Source organism: Rattus norvegicus, chromosome 16, assembly GCF_036323735.1.
Source record: "Rattus norvegicus strain BN/NHsdMcwi chromosome 16, GRCr8, whole genome shotgun sequence".
Classification (NCBI taxonomy): domain Eukaryota; kingdom Metazoa; phylum Chordata; class Mammalia; order Rodentia; family Muridae; genus Rattus; species Rattus norvegicus.
In genome coordinates, this window is record NC_086034.1 from 16,528,542 (window position 1) to 16,534,838 (window position 6,297).

Genomic DNA, 6,297 nt, shown 5'->3' on the forward strand with positions numbered 1-6,297 from the left:
AAAAACAATTACAAGAGGCAAAGGTTGAAGAGAGCAGAATGAAGCAGTATCATCAAAACATGACAGAACACATACATGCATGAACTCCCAGCAGCTCTGATTATCTACATGATACCTGTACAACATTAAGCCAGTCAGCATTTCAGTTTTGTAGAGGGGGAGTCACAAGCCCCCATTCCTAAGTGAGGAGCTAATGACAGTTTATGGACTGTAGGGGAGAAATGGTTTTCTGTAAGGGTGCGGCCCCTTGGTATGTCAGCAATTCTCCCACAGAAAACCCACAAATTGGACTATGAGTTATAAAAAGGAATATATGAAGTTTTGAGTAAGGGGTAGATCTGGGGAAGTTGGGGTGACTGGTAGATAATAAGACTAAAATACATGATAGACATTTATGAAATTCTCAGAGAATTAATAGTTATTTGTAAATAATAATATAATTATATATAAATAGATGTTTATGAATATATATTTTATTTATTGTAATATTTATAAATGTTTATTTTTATAAATAAAAAGTTAGGAAACTCTGGGGAAGTGGATTTCTTAGAAATGATCATGAGAGGATTGAAGTGGTCTTGGGATGTCTCTGGCAGATGAGCTCTTGGATGACCTTGAGGAGGCAGCAGAAGAGGAAGGAGGAAGCTACGGAGAAGAGAAGGAGCCAGTAATTGAGGATATACAGGAGGAGACACAACTAGATCTTTCTGGAGATTCAGTCAAGAGCATTGCCAAGCTATGGGATAGCAAGATGTTTGCTGAGATCATGATGAAGATTGAGGAGTGTATCAGCAAACAGCCAAAGCTTCAGAAGTGATGGGACCAGTGGAGGCAGCCTCTGAGTACCGAGTCATTGTGGATGCCAACACCCTGACAGTGGAGATAGAAAACAAGCTGAACGTTATCTATAAATTCATCTGGGATAAATACTCGAAGAGATTCCCTGAACTAGAATCCTTGGTGCCCAATGCTCTGGATTACATTGGCAACAGTCAAGGAGCTGGGCAACAGCCTGGATAAGTGTAAGAACAATGAGAACCTCCAGCAGATCCTGGCCAATGCTATCATCATGGTTGTTAGTGTTGCAATCTCTACCACCCAGTGGCAGCAGCTGCGGGATGAGGAGCTAGAGTGGTTAGAGGAGGCCTGTGACATGGCATTGAGCTGAATGCCTCCAAGCACCACATCTATGAGTACATGGAGTCCCAGATGTCCTTCATTGCCCCCAGTTTGTCCATCATCATTGGAGCATCCATGGCTACCAAGATCATGGGTGTGGCCGGAGGGTTGACCAGCCTCTCTAAGATGCCTGCCTGCAATATCATGCTGCTGGGAGCCCAGAGCAAGACACTGTCTGGCTTCTCTTCTACCTCAGTGCTGCCTTACACTGGCTCATCTACCACAGTGACATCGTGCAGTCTTTGCCCCCAGATCTCCGGTGGAAGGCGGCCCATCTACTGGCTGCCAAGTCTACACTAGCAGTTCGTGTGGACAGCTTCCATGAGAGCACAAAGGGAAGGTGGGCTATGAACTAAAAGATGAGATTGAGTACAAGTTTGACAAGTGGCAGGAGCCACCACCCCTTGATGGACAGTGGTAAAAGCGAGGGGGACGAAGGTACCACAAGATGAAGGAATGGCTAGGACTGATGGCGATCTAGATGCAGACCAACTACATGAAATTTGGAGAGATTGAGGAGGATGTCTATCAAGACCTGGGCTTTAGCCTGGGCCACTTGAGCAAATCAGGCAGTGGGTGTGTGCAGCAATCACAGGAGAATGAGGCCACCAAGGCCAAGATCTCCAAGACACTGCAGCGTGGTTTATGGTGGGAAGTCAACAATTCATGACGGCTCCTCAGGGACTGCCTCCAATGAGCCTTCACTCCACACCAGGGTCTGGAGATTGTGGACCCACAAACAACCAAGAAGGTGGCAGAGGCCAACTAGAAGTATTTCTCTAGCAGGGCCAAGTTCCTCAAGCTCAAAGGTGAGAAAAATGGCACCATGTCTACCTGAAGGAGCCCACACTGCAGGTGACCATCCACTGAAAGGACATAAAGGACTGGAGCTTCTGAAGTCACAGATATTCAGCCAGGAAGTTGTAGTGTGGTGGAGGTAGCCTTCCATGCTCTCTCCGTGGCCCAAGGCCACAGCATCCAAGGAAAAGGATGAAGAACATTAGACTGCCAACCCCAGCACCGATGCTGCTGCTGCCCCAAATGGGCAGAAAGGTCTTCCTCACACTCAGCTTTTTTACTTACAGGGGGAAAGGAAGTGCTTTTTTAGAACGAGTACAATTAAATGCATAGTGTCGAGCTCTGAAAAAAAAGTTCTATATTTCAAAAATAGTGAGGCCTAATTTTGGAACCTATAAATTTCTTCCTATAAAGTAAAGAGATAACATATAATTAAAATTTTGAGATGATCCTTTTATTCAGTCATACAACTCAAAAAAATAAAAAGGCAAAAGACTATATCACATAGAAAGAGGAGGGAAAAACACACATGGGAAGATGATGTGAAAAATGGAGGGATAATTTAAAAATAAGCCAAAGACTGAAACAACCAAGCAAAAGCTGGAAAAGGCAGAAAAGGGATTCTCTCCTTATACTTCCTAAAGGAATACAGCTCTGTGACACCCACACGGACACTCACATGTGCCTGTCACACTTATACCACTCAGAAATATAAGAGATTAAATATATGATGTTTTAAGGCACCAACTTTACATTGATGTTTTGCAACATCCTGTTCTGCTTTCCTTCTTATTGTTGTGATAAAACACTAATTTATCTCAAACTTCCAAGTCACAAACCATCACTGAGAGAAATCAGGGGAAAAGGCCAAGAAGAAACTATGGATGGTTGGCCTGTCTTCTTGCTCATAGGCTCATACTTAACTAGCTTTCTTATACAGCTCAAGACTACAAACCTAGGGAATAGTGCTGCCCACAGATGGCTAGACCCACCTACATCAGTTAATAATCATGATAGTCTCCCACGGAGATGTCCCCCAGGAAGTACTTTAATTGAGACTCCCTTCTCTGGTGACTCTAGGCTATGTCAAATTGACAATTAAAGCTAACTAAGACACAGCCACAGAAAACTAGATGGGATCTAAGTTATATTAATCAAGGGCTCATTGAATAATTGAGTGAAATTAATTGTGAAAGTTCAGGGTTTGTGGTAACAAATTTTCATCGCCACTTCTAAGAAGTGAAGAAAAAGAAACGGCTAGCCTCCTGAACTCAAAGAAGACCTGTGTAGAGAAGCTCCCAACATGAGCTTTAGTAAAGGGAGTCTGCAATAAGAAGGAGAGTACAGAAAATATCTCATCCTCATCCTTTATCTTCCCAGGCAAGGAAACTTTTAATAAATTTCTCAGGTGACATAGCACAGAACAAGGAGATGTTGGCAAGATGTGTATCCAAAGAATAAAGCAAAGGACATCAGAAAAACGTGTCATCCCTTGCAATTGCAGTGACTCCTTCAATCACTGGATTATTCTACCCTGTTTCAGTCCCCAGGAACACTCATTGCTGTGTATCCTATTCTTCGGGCATGGTGTGTGGTACAGGCAAAGAACTTCATAAATGTTTATTGTACAAAATTAACCATATTTTTCATAGGAAAATTAGAGATTCTGGACTCCTATTTCCATGGTTTTTCCACAGTTTCCTTTTATGAGCCTTTCTCTGAGGGGCAGAATGTAATTGTTACTAAGCACGGCCTGCTCTCCTCAAGTCCTCAGCTCTTACATACATTTCCCTTGAAGCAGTAAGACTTTACTGTAGTGCCCTGCTGCTATGCACGTTCATGTTGTAACCCAACTTGAAGACCATAATTTCTCTGAGAGTTGCCTCTATCTTGCAGAATTGTGCATCTTAAACAGAATTTAGCCAATTCCTTACAAAAATAGGAAAAAGTTCATTTGTAGGTATTCTCAGTTAAACTGAAACCTTTTTGTTAATTTATAGACTTCGTGGTCACCTATTTGCTCCTGTTTTTCCTATAAATAATAATAAAATCTTCCTTGAGTGTCATTTAATACCATGGTTTCATTATTTAATAGAAGACAGTATTCAAGACTTGCAAATGAAGTCTGGGTCTGCATTCTTGACTTACATTATTAACAATTCATAAATGTGTTGTATGCTGTGCTATAAGACATAATAAGAAGGATTTGCCTGATGGATGCTAGAAGATAATGGAGGATAGTAACAGGTCCTCAGGAACGTCTGTTACAGCTCTAGTTTTCATCTTTAATTTGCTAGTTTGTGGCATTCTTCAGGGCTTCAAGTAAGTTAAAATGATGTTTTAATATAGCAGAATATAGAAAAGAAAAAAGAGACAGGATATTGTAGTAACATGTACACTAACCAGCTTCTATAACATTTTAATAAAGGCCATATTAGGGGAACAAATGTTAGATTCAAGAAAGCTAAAAGGACACCTTTTGCTGCAAAGTTATATGCCTCTAAACATCAGGATCAACATCTAAAATAATCCTTAGCCACGATTATGAGAAATAGCTAGCTACACCTGTTACAGGTTTTGAAATTTACTGTCCCATTTCTATGGTATCACCATAAAAGGGAGCAGTGAGCTACATATCTCTCCCCAAGGATTATTATAAGGGATGTATGAATGCCTAACATATTGGCTTTATTGCTGTCAGAAATAAACACATACTTTCATACATAAAAGCTAGAGAGTTCAGTAACTATATTTTGCAAATAACTGTAGAATCATAATGGCATCCCAGAAAGAAAAAGACCTCATATATGAGCGCCTTTAGAAATGCTCGAGCTCTTTAATATTTGAATTGCTTATAAATGTTTATCTGTGTTATGTTTTTCTTCCAAATGTACCAAGCTTACTTCAATGCAAGGCATAAGTCAATATTTGCATATGGATGTGAATAAACACAGCTTTGCCGCTGGTTCATTTAGATGCAATGGACAGAATAAAATATATATTTTCTAAAGGAACATCCTCTTGGCTATTCACGGAGAGCTCAAAAGCAAATGGATGTTCAATGTTTCATATCTATTTAAACCAGTGGAGACTTAATAGCTGGATTCTCAAGGAAGTAACAATATTTGAAAATGAAGAACCCAGTGAATTATGCAGAACTGAAGCAGCCTGCCATTCTCTGAGTATGGATTCACCACACTCTCTGCTTTGGAAGGCCTCCTTCACCGTTAGAAAAGCAAGACTTCTAATTCTCAGCACCCACAGCACTTTTCTCTCCCCAAAGTGACCCACAGAGGTCACAGTAGATGCTACCTAGAACTAAGTCAACTCACTGAATTAACAGAGAGACACAGTAAAATGGTAGACTTCCGACTCTCTCTCTCTCTCTCTCTCTCTCTCTCTCTCTCCCTTCCCTCCATCCCCTTGATCTCTCTTACTCTCTCACTCTCTTTCTCTGTGTTGGGGGAAGACAGGGGAACACATACATATGCCAAAGTTTGTTTGTATAGATCAGAGGAGAGCCCAAGTATCAGTCAGTCTTCTTGCACCTTGATTGGGACAGGTGAAGTAGGGTCTCACTGTTTTTCACTGATGGTGATACATGAGCTTCTAGGGATTCTCATATCTCTGCTTCTCACCCCAGTGCGCAAGTCTTGGGCTCACAACCATGTCCTCTTGCTGAGATTTTACATGGATTCTGAGACTTCAAAGTCGGATCCTAATATGTGCTTGGAAAACACTTCACCCATTGAGCTGTATGCTCAACCCCTGCATCTTTGTTCTTAAGATTCAAAATTGTCTGACTTGCTAGTGATGCTGGCACACCTAATCCCATAAGGAAAAGCTGAGGCAGAATGACATTCACTCTGGTCATCCAAGACTATGTAGTGAAGATTTCAAAAAAAAGAAGGAAAGAGAGAATGAAAGAAGAAAGAAAGAGAGAGAGAGAAAGGAGGGAGGGAGGGAGGGGAGTGGAGGGGAGGGGAAGGAAGGAAGGAAGGAAGGAAGGAAGGAAGGAAGGAAGGAAGGAAGGAAGGACTGATTGATATTCAAAAACAAAAGCAAGCAAAGGATTTAGAACCAAGATAATAATAACACAAGGGACTAACAGACATGTTAATACATTTTACAAAGTGAATGAGTCTGGTTTGGAATTTTAAAATAACATTGAACCCCTTGCAGCAAAAGAGAAATGAATGTTTTCAAATTCTCCTGCATAGCCCAACAGTTTTCGCTTTCGTGTTAGCATTAAGCTTCCAGATCCATAGTTAACAGCAAAAAATGGAGATCAGAAGTAAATTCCTCACTTCAAAGCTCCCC

General features: G+C 41.1%; 1 pseudogene; it reads left to right on the forward strand.

Annotated features, from left to right (window-relative positions):
• The first annotated feature begins 583 nt into the window (after positions 1–583).
• Prpf31-ps1 (pre-mRNA processing factor 31, pseudogene 1) lies at positions 584–2,017 on the forward strand (annotated as a pseudogene).
• Positions 2,018–6,297: the final 4,280 nt, after the last annotated feature.